This window comes from Beta vulgaris, chromosome 4, assembly GCF_026745355.1.
Source record: "Beta vulgaris subsp. vulgaris cultivar EL10 chromosome 4, EL10.2, whole genome shotgun sequence".
Taxonomy (NCBI): Eukaryota; Viridiplantae; Streptophyta; class Magnoliopsida; order Caryophyllales; family Amaranthaceae; genus Beta; species Beta vulgaris.
The window spans coordinates 3642950-3656440 of record NC_079205.1 but is presented as its reverse complement, the minus strand read 5'-3'; positions in this window follow the sequence as shown (position 1 = coordinate 3656440).

The following is a 13491-nucleotide window of genomic DNA, read 5'->3' as shown; positions in this document are numbered from 1 at the left end:
CACGCTAGTGTTAACATGAGACTGTTGATGTCATGCTGACATCACGCGCGTGTATCAAATCAGTAGTAGAATTAGTTAAGCGCTTGCACCTATTAGTTATGCTAGCCTTAAATTGCTTCTGGGTGAATTAGTTAAGTGCTGAAGTATATATATTAGTTAAACGCTAAATATATTAGTTAAGCACTGAAGTATATTAGTTTTATCATAAAATTAAGATTATAATGCATTTTATTGGCCATATAATTTCAGTATCACGCATAAATATAATTCTCTCTTTCTCAAAAAAAATTAATGCACTAATTCTCTCTTTCTTAAATAACTATCGCATCTTTGCCAACATCAAATAACCAATGCAAAAACAATGTTTACTAATGCATACAATAAATAAAACTAATAAGTTAAAATCATAACTATTGACTGCCCATACTATCAACCCTCAAAGTATAATTGTTAACCAAATATCAAAACTATAACCATAAAACCAGGCATCATTGTTACTCATGAAATTAATAAATAATTATTCATATGCTATAATTATAATCTTTCAGTTATTTTCTAGATTGAAACTATTAGCCATAAAATCGGAACTAAAGAAACAAAAAGTCATAATTAATGTAAAAAGAAAATTAAATATCCAAATATCATAACTATTTATCAGAAAATAATAACTAATAGCCAGAATCACAACTATCAACCATAAAATTATACCATAATTATTAACCATAATTAATAACAAATAACCTAAAAATCATAACTATATATCCGAATTTCATAACTATTAAGCAAAAGTTAACTGTGAATCAAAAAACCATAACTAAGAGCCAAAAATACGTAACTAATTATTAAAATTCCTTAACTAATTGAAAAATTATAACTATAACTTGAAAATGATAAAATTAGAAAGAACAATTAGAAAGAACAATTAAAGTTGGTTTAATAGGGAGAAGCCACACTTTTGGTTTGCTGTCAATTATTTATAGCTTTCTCAACAAAATAAAAGCCCATATTCATTCTTTCTCCCTCGAAAAAATTTCCCCTCCCAAGTTTCTTCGTTGTTATATGAGAGCTAGGGCGGAGCTATTTGTTGCCACCACCATTCCTCCTTGCTTTGCCATTGCTTCTGCTAGCACTATGGTCCCAGTTTTTCTCTCTCGTATGTCTATGTCCTCTTGCGGTGCCGTGTAGTGCTGTCGCGGCTGCCTCGCGGTGGTCGCCATGGTTGGGTCATAGCTACCTATTCTGCTACTTGTTACCGCTTTGTTGCTGCTATAGCTGGTCTTCTCGAGCTGTTCGTACTATGGTTGCACCTTTCTCTCTCCTCTGTTGTCTCTGCGTCGCCGCTACGCGTGCACGTTGTCACTGTGAGTTATTTTCAGAAACGGACTCCTCCTGCCCACTTGCCGACGCTGACATCACCGCGTAACTTCGCCGCTAATTGAAAGCCACTCGAGTCGCGCCTCCAATTCAATGATGAACTTGGACGGTCTCACGTTAAGCTAACGTGAGACCGTCTTTTATAAGACTTTGTGATTGATAATTAGAGATGGAATTTTAGTGGCAATGAGTGGGTTGATACTTAATCAAGCTAGGAAGTTCAATAGGTGATGTAGGATTAAGGGTGCTTTTGGTTCATAAAGGGTATAAAAAGGAGAATAAAAAGCAAAACTCTTAGATTTACTAGATTGTTTGTTTAAAATATACAAAAGAAACCCTGATATATCACCATCTCTCTACCACCACCACCACCACACCACCACATTTTCTCTTTTAAATTAAACAACCTTGTCACCTCCCCCATTCCCCTCTTTCGTTGTCATTGTCCCCATTATCCTCTTTATCGCCATTGAATATGCTCCCTTCTCCTCTTTTGTCGTTAATGCCCTCCTTCCTCTCTTTCGCTACTTCTTTTCTCTCCCTTCTTCCCTTCTTTCACGCCACCTTTCTTTTGTCATCATTTGGTCGTGCTTATAGAAGGTAGGGGTGGTTTTCCATAGGGTGGTGTGGGTTTTCGGCGGGTGAGTGGTTTTTCAGTGGTCATGAATGGATTTTCAGGTGGTGAAAATTTCCGATGGATGTTGGGTTTTCCGATGGAAAAAGTTCGAGGATGGTTGGGTGGTTTTTGGTGTAGGGGTGAACTATGGGTAGTATCGGCAGTTGTGGGGTGTTGTGGGAGTGAGATGGACATGGCTCCCTTATCAGTATTTCTAAGTGGAGGCGGGTGTGGGCATCAAAGTAGGAGGATTTGGGGCAATGGAGGGGAGAAAGGGAAAAACAAAACCCCTAAACCAAACAACTTTTTAAAAAATGAAATCAATCTTCTCCCTTCTCCTTTATTGTAATCCCCAAACCAAATGTCAAGCTGTTAAAATTATTGACCTTTTAAAATTGAAGAATTTTTGTCCAAACACAAAACCAAAAAATTAAAGAGTTTTTGAAAGTGATAGGTGTCTATTGGAATAAGTGTCTATAAAATATTAGGTATATAAATGAATTGTTAACAATTTTAATCATGTCTTTTATGTTCCCCAATACACCTAACTAAACATAATCAAGAGTATTTTTATGTTTGTTTGCTGATTTATTCATTTTTTTTTGTTTGTTTGCAACCATCCAGATAAGTAGATGACTAAAAGATTAGTTTTGGGCGTGTTAAGATTTAAGAGCTAGTTGTATTCAAGAACTAGTACTTTGTAAGTGATTACACATTTACAAATTACACTTTACACTTTACACTTTACACCCAAATGAGAAAATGTTTGATAGTTGAGTACGAGTGGAGAGTTCAGCCCGCGCCAAATAGTGGGGTTGATTACATTATTTTCAAAAGGTTGAAAAATGAAAAAGAGCATAGGACATAGGTTATTCTAATTGTTTACAGCTCAGTGGTTTGACTAATCTGCTATTTTTTTTGGCTTCGGCACGTCTCTTGAATCTTGCCTATGAGGCATGAGCCTATCGCCTTTTTGTTTCTTGAGCCTTTCCGAGTTTTCGGTGTCAGGGGTGGATCCAGGATTTCGAATTTGGTGGGGCACCAAATTACAAAAGAAAAATCATAATATTATATTTTAAAACAATGCAATACTTTAATTTTCACAACCTTAATAAATAATATTAAGTATTCAATACTATCTCCATTTTTAGTATATTTAACATATTGACTTTAAAAAAAAATGCTAAAATAGAGAAGAGAAAGAGTAAGAAGTAAAAAAGATTTAAACAAAAAAAACAAAACAAAACAAAAGCAAATAAGAAAGAAAAGAAAAAAAAAAAGCAGAAAATGCAAGTAAGGGAAGTCGAACCTAGCATTTAGGTTATTACATGTTATTAGGAGAACCACTGGACCAAGTTGCATTTTATATTATTTTTTGCGCGCGTTTTAGTTTTAACCTATTGTAAAAATCTGTTTGACCTTTAAAAGTAAAAAGAATCCGATTTTTTTTGGTGGGGCACGTGCCACCCAGGACCCTTAATAGGTCCTCCCCTGTTCGGTGCTCACTAATCACTAGTCGTGTTTGAATCCTCAAAAGTTCTAAAATAACTCTATAGAAAGAGTTTGAGCAATATTAAGTTATTAACTATTGAATAAAAAATCGACATTCATATCCTTCATTTAGAGCAAGCATAGTCACAAGGATTCACCAATCTTCATAGTGCTTTTCTCTCCTCCCCTCTTTCTTACACTTCACTTTCTTTTTCAATCTCCTCCTTACATCCTTTTCTCTTAAGGTTTTCCTTACTTTTTTTTTCCATTTATGAGATATTCATTACACTCTCTCTCTCTCCAATCACAAACATACCCCACGACAAATGAAAATCATATTTTTCTCCACACAAACCCACAACTAATGAGTATTTACAATCCGAAAAATCTCACACGGCCCACTTTTTGTCACAAAGGCTTGATACTTTAATTATGATTATGTATATTTGTCAATAATATCTTATATGATGTAGTAATTGATTTTAATGTCCTAAATTTTGTAAATGGATGTAACAGATCGCCCAATGCAAATATCCGAAAGTTTAGGTAACCGAACTCATTGGATCGGTTAATGGGTATTGAAATTAGTGTTATTGTGTATCAAGTAACTGATCAGATAACGATATCGATCTAGGTATTGAACCCATGTGTACCCTTACCTCTAAATGAGAGCGAACCTTGTTCTTCAAAATATTACTACTACTTTGCTTCTCAATAGATACAACTGATACAACATTGAAAGTTTGAAACTAATGCCAATTAATACTTACTTTATAAATATCATATCTTATAATTTTATCAAAGATATTATTAATCAAAGTGGTACATTGATATGTGCAGAAGTTAACATGTTTAATGTGTTGAGACATAAAGATGGTATTATTTTTTGATAGTTTTCCTCAATATAGCTTAAAAAGATCCACAACCTATAATCTTGATAGTATAAAGTTGCATTTAATTTTACATTAGTAAAGTAAAATGCCTTATATTTTGAAAAATAAATTTTTACCTAAAATGCTTTATAATTTAAAACAAGAGTACTATACATCAGGGAATTTTGGTGACTTGTGTATTATAAAATCAAGAATTATATTGCTAAATTGCTTTTTCATTCAACTAAGCGAACCTCGTTCATTTAGCTTATGGAATCAATTCTCTGACATCACGAACAAAACATAATAAAAAGTATAGCTATGGAGTATGGAGTATGGACCACTGAAAGTGTAGGATCTCAAGTCTCAACCTTTACAATTTCCAAACAATAATTAATTAAGTTGATGATGATCAGATGTGATTCTAAGTAAATTGATCAATTTATTGAATAATTCCAATGTGTTTAAATTAATTATGAACATTCTATGATTCTATTAACTCGTATAGGCTTGATTAAAAGAATCCAAACTTTTGGAAGATTCTAATATATTTGACTAAGTTAGTAGAACCAAATCTAAATCTTGCAGAAGTTCAATATTAAACATTGATTAAATAACTTAAACAAATACTTGGAATCGATAATTGATCCTCCAAAAAACAAATGATTATTTATACTTAGAATTGCAATGCTAAAATCTGAATAAAGATAGCTCATGTGCACCTCGTCAATAGTGAGGTTCCGACTCTCTATTCTTTTTCCGAGCTATTTCTACGACTTGCATTAAGGCTCCGTTTGGTAGGGCGTAAAATGTTTTCCCGGAAAACTGTTTTCCTCTATTTTCAGTTTTACATTGTTTGGTTGACAAAAGAGTGTAAAACCATTTTCCCTTGGGGTAAAATTACTCTCCCAAGGATGGAAAACCATTTTCCTTTCAAAATGAAGGGAAAACTATTTTCCTTCTATCTCTTGTACACTCCTCTCACTACCTCCTTACTTTCCCTTTTATTTTCCTTTCATTTCATATTTTTTTTTACATTGAACCAAACAACGGAAAACTAATTTTGGAATTGTGTTTTCCATTGTAAATTGTTTTCCATGAAAATCATTTTACACTGAAAATATTTTACGCCCTACCAAACGGAGCCTAATTTGCAAGGGATGCTTCAACGGTTTTGTAAAATCTCGGGTCAATTGCTCAATCTACAAAAATCTTTTATTAAATTCAGCCCTAATGCTCCCGAGTATATATGAACAACAAATTTTCAAGGAAATTTTACGCATGGATTTTTCCAGTTCCTTAGGAAAATACTCGGGGGCCCAGGTCGATATTCAGAGATCCAAAATCAGACTCTTCACTCCCCATCTGGAAAAGGTTGCTACTACAATCTCGCAATGGAAAAATCGTCCACTGTCACAGTCTACAAAGCTAATAATCATTAACTCCATCATTGTCGCCTCTATCATGCATCAATTGGGGGTTTCCAGAATTCCCACCACTATTGTTAGTCGAATTGATAGTATGATTGCTAGATTTTTCTGGGGTCATGGTCAAGATATGGGTGTTCACTGGCGCAAAAAATCTATTCTGCAAGCTCCTAAAGGTATAGGGGGTTAGGGATTCGAAGTATTGGCATAATAAACGTAGCATTATTGTTGATGAAACAAGCATGGAGAATTCAACAACACTTGCAACTTTTAATCTCACGGGTTTTTAAGGCTTCGTCACATCACACACGATACCCAACAAACATCTCATGGGGAAAGCGAGGTTTATGGCAAACTGGGTAGCAAATTGTCATCTCCATCCCCTCTCCACTCCGCCAAATCTAGACCCGTCTCCACTCCAGTTAGGCGGAAACAAGACGGATCTCGTACTTAACCCTCCCGTCATCCCTACTATTACCTACTTGTTCAAATTCCTTTTGGCGGTATCAATGTAATCAACTTGCTATGTTCATGACCATAAATCGTCACGTTATAATAATACGTCACATCCAAATTTTTGGAACTACTTCTCTTAGCGATTTACCGTTTTCCATTTTTATCTTCATATTTATTTGGGTTTTTTTTCCAAAAAATACCTAATAAAATCCAAGTTTTGTAGGTAAGAACCTAATAAAAAAATTGTCTAAAAAACCTATTAAAATACTTCCGGTTGTTAATAACAACCATTTTATGAATTTTACGCCAAAAAACCAAATTCCGACATTGGTGGATTGATGGTTCATGGTTGAATCTATTTCTTTCATACTTAAGGTTGTGGGTTTGAATCTTCAAGTTAACAATACTTCTTTTTTTAACTATATGAGAAAAACGTGCGTGGATAGAATGTTATTAAATGAGATGATGATACGTGACACATATACGTTATTAGAAACGCTTTTTAATATATTAGATAGATAATATGTTTACAGTAAAATTAAGATTCAAATCTTTGAGCTTCTCATAATGATAACTAATAATACGTTACACCTAACCAATTAAATTATTATTAGAATATATATTATGCAAGACAAAGATATAGTACGATAATCGTTTTATCTACAAAGGTGAAATTTTATGCCCTCTCACATTTTTCACTCTGTGTGCACAGTACACGTGTGTAGAATAATTTATTAAGATAAATATGAGATAAAGTAAAACTACATTAGGATGTAAGATGAACATTCTAATTATTCAGGAAGTAATTCTTCATGTATGAGCTCCCCAAATAGATCACGCATAAAAAAAAAAAAAAAGTCAATCTTATGATATATTTAATAATGTAAATCCTAACTAGCTTAGTCTGTAAAATCTTGTAGAAATTAAACGATATATTACATCGATGATACAACTTTATCTAAACAACAGCCCTTTATACCAAATTAAACAAATATACTTTGCAATCTTGAATAAGCTCATTAGTCTGTTTTCCTAAGCATTTCACAACTTTTTTTTGGATATTCTTCATCACAACCTAACAATTGTCATCTTTTTTGCATAGTAAAAAAAAATGTCACTTATTTTGTTGAGATTATTGAAATATGTTACACGTTCACACTCTTCCAAACATAGCCAAAGCAAAGTGAAAGAAGATAACACATAATTTCCATTATTATCATTCCTAAGTAAACAAGACTCAAAATGAAGCCAAATGTTGCACAAGGACTCCACATATTTATGATGATAATGATGGATTGCGATAACTAAAATCAAATTTAAATACTTTCACAGAAAAGCCAAAATATAAAAATTTGAAATATCAATCTTATTTGCATTGTCCCCCTATTCTGCTGATATGACACATGAAATATTGTCCATATGATGCATAGTAACGTATTCAAAATTCAAAAGCCAATCCATCTGTCTCCTCGCTCTATATATATACTTGTTTTTCTTACTTGGGTGCACATAACAAATCTTACAAAAAAATATCCATTACATATCTTCCACTCAAACAAACGAAGAAAAAAGAAAGTTGAGAGACTCTCAAAGTTCCGCAACTCTCCTTCCTCCTCCAATTTTCCACAAAGGAAATGGCATGTTCGAGGCTTAGTAACAAACTACCCTGATGAACAACGACGTTCAAGATTGAATGAATGATTTAGATATGATGTATGAGTATGAATTCTAAAGCCAAGGAAAATATTAGCAATGTTTTCTTGCGAATGGGTGATTGGAGCTTGTGTTTATATTTTTATGATCAAGTGTGCTAAGCAGTTCCTATCTTTCCTTATGACCATATGACTTTTGTCGTTCATTGGTTACGAGTTTAGAGTGGTTAAGGGTAAAATTAAGTATATGTATTATGTAAGGAGTAACGACTTTATCATACCCCGCCTATCGTAGGCGGGGTTTTGTAAATTTAAGTATAATTATTGTTCTTATTTCTAAAGGTAATTTTGCACGTAATTTCAAATTAATTACATTTGTTCTAAGTAAATACATATTTTTATTATTATTGTGTGTAAATGGCTTATTTTCAAGGATTAAGGAAGATTTTCAGTTATGACAATCCAGCCGAGTCTTTTCCTGGATTGGGTAAAAGCACAGCCAACTAGACTGAAGGTTAGTAGCTTAATTAAGTGTTTATTATTTCTTTCGTCTCAAAATATAACACACACGATGTTCGAGGTCGAATTTTGACCGTTAATTATTCTTAATTTACGTGGATAACAAATTTAAAAAATTAATATTATAATATTTTTATGACGAATCCAACGACATAATTTTCATTGTTTACGATATTATGAGAGATATTTGTGGTCAAAACAAATTTTCGTAACACCTGAGTAGCTTATATTTTGAAACTGAGGAGTAAATAATGACTTCATAGCGATCAATTAAAAAGGAGAGTTGACACTTTTAAAATCGTGATTCATGGAAAAGAATAGTTTTGACTTGTTTCATACTATATGTTCTGTTTGCTTTTGTGAAGTGACGAGTGATTCGTGAAAATCTTACTCCAGTTTTAGCTTAGAATTTTATTAAAGCAGGCATCTTCTGATGTTGCTAATTAAATTTATAGGAAACCAAATGTTTGACTCTTATTTTATGTTATACTAGTTTTTATATGCACGCGATGCGTGCGAACATACGTACAAAATTATTTTTTTAGGAGATGAAAAAAATTAAATTAATTATTAATTATTTCTAATAAATTAGGAATATTTGAATTCTTGATGGCTTTCTTTTTGTAATATTTTTTTATTTTTTAAATTAATTAGGTAGTTTTCTTTTTTATTTTTCATTAAAGGAAGTAGTTATAATAGAGATGTTATGAGGGTAAAATGGGGTTTCTAATATTTTGGTGTCCTACCCCTCTTCCCATATAGAATAGAGATCTTAATAGTTTCCAGAAAGGGTGGAGGAAAAGGATGTGTAAAATTTGAATTTGAAACTCAAACTGTTATTATCAAAAATCAAAATCGAACATATATTAAGTCATAAATTGAGTCAGGATATTACTTGTTGAAACTTCAAACTAGGGTGTTTAACTGTTTACCAATGGCCGCCGGCAATGGGGCTACCTGTTTGTTTGGTCCATTACTGGCTTAGCCCGAAGGACAAAATACTTCATCTGTTTTTTTTAAGTACAACATTTTGATTTTTTGAATTTTAAACTATTCACAGTTTCACATATATTACTTTGACTTTTACAAGGGTGATAATATAAAATATTGTTTAATTTGTTTCAAAGAATACATTCATGATATCAATTTTATAATTTTTACAATGCATAATTACAAATAATAATGGTTAATGCTGTGAATTGGTAAACATGAAAGTCAAAATGTTGCATTTATTTAGAAACAGATGAAGTTTAAGATATTTGAAGACAAACCCATTGACTTGCAACAATTATTTGACTAAAAAAAAATTTTGATGCATTTTGAAGCACCTAGTCAACTTTGCACCAATGTATACATACACCCGACACGCGCAAATAAGTACACGCACCCAAGTGCATGTAGAGTATGGTGCACCTTCCTTTAAACTACGTCGTTTTATCATTTTTAGTGTTTATAATTTAAAAAATTATTGTTATTGGTTTCCTTAAATTTTGTAACTAAAGATTCCTTTTTCAAATTTAAATTTAAAAGGTATATGTTCTTTTACTTAAGTGTAGATGTTCATCCATTATATGTTCTTTCCACTATCACCTATGTTCTTTTACCATTATAGATTTACATGTTCTTTAATTTAAGACGTGTGTTCGTTTTTAAAGTAGAAAAGTTGTTGAAAAAAGTTCGTGTTCTTTTATATAAATGATATGTTCTTTTTAGGTGCACAATGAGCATTGTGCACCCTAGTGCATAATCCATACTTTGCTCGACACGTGACATGCATGTATTTGGTGTTTGACAAGTTAACACACGACACTTAAATTTTTTTTAAGGTAAGATGAATAATAAGGGATTTGGGGTAAAAGTTCCCAATATTAACCCTAGTAACACTTAATGTATTGTGTGTAATAATATGGATTGCACTATGAATCTAGAATAATCCATTAGATTTGTTGTGGTCATTAAATGACAAAAATGATAATGTTCCATAAAAGAAAGATGTCTCTCATTAATAAAAGCATGTGTCATTAAGCTTATAGCCACCATTTGGTGGGGCTGTGTCATTGAGCAACAACAAGATCATCTTCAACAAGAACCAAAAGAAGATACAAAAAATACACGCCTTTGATGATTGTCCTTTCTTTTTCCTAGCTTTTGTGCTTTTGTTTTCCACTAAATATCTTGAAAGACAACACTCATAAGCAAGCTCACATAAAGAGATAATAATAAACCTTCCATATAGACTATAGTAGCAAGTTTTGGCACATATCAATGTCAATTGTCATTATCATGCATGTGAACTTCATTAACAAACTTGAAAGCTAATCCCTCCCGTCTTTATTAATTTACCCCTTTCTTTTATGCAGAGTTTTAGGAGAAATAATGTTGTGAGTCATAAAAAGAAAAAAAAAAACTATTATTTTATATTAAAGTTGAATATATGTGTAATGAAAAGTTAGTGGTCCAATTCCAAAAATAGAAACAAAAGAAAGGGATAAACTAATAAAAGACATTCCAAAAAGAAATACGAATAAACTAATAAAGATCGAAAAGAGTAATCCATAAAATCCCATTTCAGTATGAGATTTTGATGTTTCAAACACAAACACAAGATGAGCCAAAATAAGGCCTTCATTTATTAACACTACTATCTTTGTTGTGATTACAATTATTTTGACTTGATTGTAGAAGTAATACACATTTTTCTGAGTACAATTTCACCTGTACCTCCTCTAATATCAGAAGATTAAGGGAAAACTACATATCTTAATCAAATCAAAAGTACAAAATTTCAAGGGCATCTATAAACAAGATCATTTATCCCCCCAAGTTTTAACAGGAAAGTCGAAAGCGCAAGATCAATAATAACACTTGCATTCTCTTGTAATGGGAAGTGTTTCTCAACCTCGTACCATCTTGAACACAAGGCAACAGATTATAGTAACTACAACGGCGAACATCCGGCCTCCTATAAGGCCAGTAAGTGGGATTACCATGGCAGTTAGGTACTTCAAGTTCCCATATTTTTCCTTGACAATTCCACTGGATTTAGTGGTTATGTCATCAGTTTGCAATGTTTCGGTATAGCAACTATATGCAGTACTAAGATTTTCGATTTCTCTCTCGTTTTCATCATCGGTTACTGATGTTGATTCTTCTATTTCGCTTATCTCCTGATCCCCGTCCTCTTGCTCATCTTCCTCCTCTACTTCAGTTGCAGTGTCTACAATATTATCAATGTGTGCGGCATTATCATCTTCTCTCCCATCTTTGTACTTCTTTTTCTTACTCATTTTCTTAGATACGAAATTCTTCCAAAACTTCTTGCTTTTCTTATATTTTCTACTTATTGAAGTATCTTCACTCCCTTTCTCTCCTTCTTCCATGGTCCCTTTCTCCCCTTGTTGGTCAAAATTTCCAACATGACCACTAAAATTTGAGGTTCTTGGGTGTATGGGATAGTTCAATTCAAGAGATAACATTTCATACATGGATTTGTTTTGTGTTTCTTCCTCAAACAACCGAGAATCTTCGTTGGCAGGGGTGCTATCCCCACTTCCTTCCTCACTTTCCTCCTTGATAGAAACATCATCTCCATCATCTTCAACTACTAGATCATTTTCCCTATTTGAAGTATGATCATTTCCATTTTCTAGCTTGATTTCCCTATTCGATATACACTCATTTCCAACTCCTTCATCATTGAAATCGATCCTCGAAACCCAATCAAATCGCTCGTTACAATAAACTTCCCTCTTTGAACCAATAAGAACTGCCCTCATCAAAACTCCCCTCCCCCCTTTCCTCCCCTCTCTTTCACCAAAATCCCTCTTTTTCTTAGAACCACCCCAATGTGGCAAAATGTCCTTCAACTTCCATTTAGCATCTTGGCAAGGCTTAAAGCCCCCAAAAGCCGAATTTCCGGCATATTCCAATAAAAGCAACAATGATGCTCCAATTGTAATCCCTACAACAAACCACTTTGTATACAAGGCTACAACCACAACCAAAGCTCCCTTAACAACCGACATCGAAACAGCATTTTCACAAGGCTTAAACAATCTGAAAACCGAGTTTCCTACATATTCTAACAAGAGCAATACAAGAAACCCCAATGTAATCAAAGCAAGAAACCATCTCTTTGTATATAACACAACAATAAAAACCAATACCCCAATAAAAATAGACAACAAAGCAACATTTTTCGAATTCGAAACCTCCAAAGTTTCTCTATTCTCCTCATTATTATTATTATTCTCATTTTTACAAACATCATGATGCAATTCTACAACAGGGTTTTTATGGGTAACAGTTTCTTCAACAAATAAATCCTTTTTATCAATCTGATCAACATTTTCTTCACAATCTTCAACAATTGAACATATGGGTACTTCTAAATCACAATTAGAAACAGGAGGATTACTTACTGGGGAAAAGATATGACCATCATCAACATCTTCTGAAATGGCTGACAGTTTCTTTGATTTGTGTTTTTTTGTTTTGGGTTTTTTCAATTTATCTCGATTTTTAACAAAAAGATCAACAAGAGAGGTTGGAAAACCAGTTTCAACAACAAGGGACCCACCTCGTTTAGGGGTTGTTTGGAGGTCTGCAACAAGTCGGGAAATTCGATTCCCCTTTTGTTTCTTCCAAAGAGAAGGCATGGTTTAAGATTTAAATCAATCAACAAAGGGAAATCTTGAAATTATTTTGATTTGGGTGAAATTTCATCCAAACAAGGAACAAAGAAAAGGGGGAATTTTTTGTTAAAGGGGAGAAAAACTTAAGAAGATTAGGACATAGATGAAGGAAGACAAAAAGAGAGAGAAGATGAAAAGAAAAAAGAAGGAAGAAAGAAAGAAAGAAAGAAAGAATGTGAGAAATGAGAACTTTAGGGAGGTTGAGAAAAAGCAAAGTGAGCTAAACAAGAGGAGTGATGAAAAATAGGTGAATTCATGTGATTGAATTTGTATTTTTGTGAAAATATTTAATGACACATGGAAGCTTAAAAATGGGAGAGTAGACTTTGAAAAAGATAGGTTGGATACCAACGTGGTCAAAGGAGGACCATTTTTGGTGTTGTTGTAATT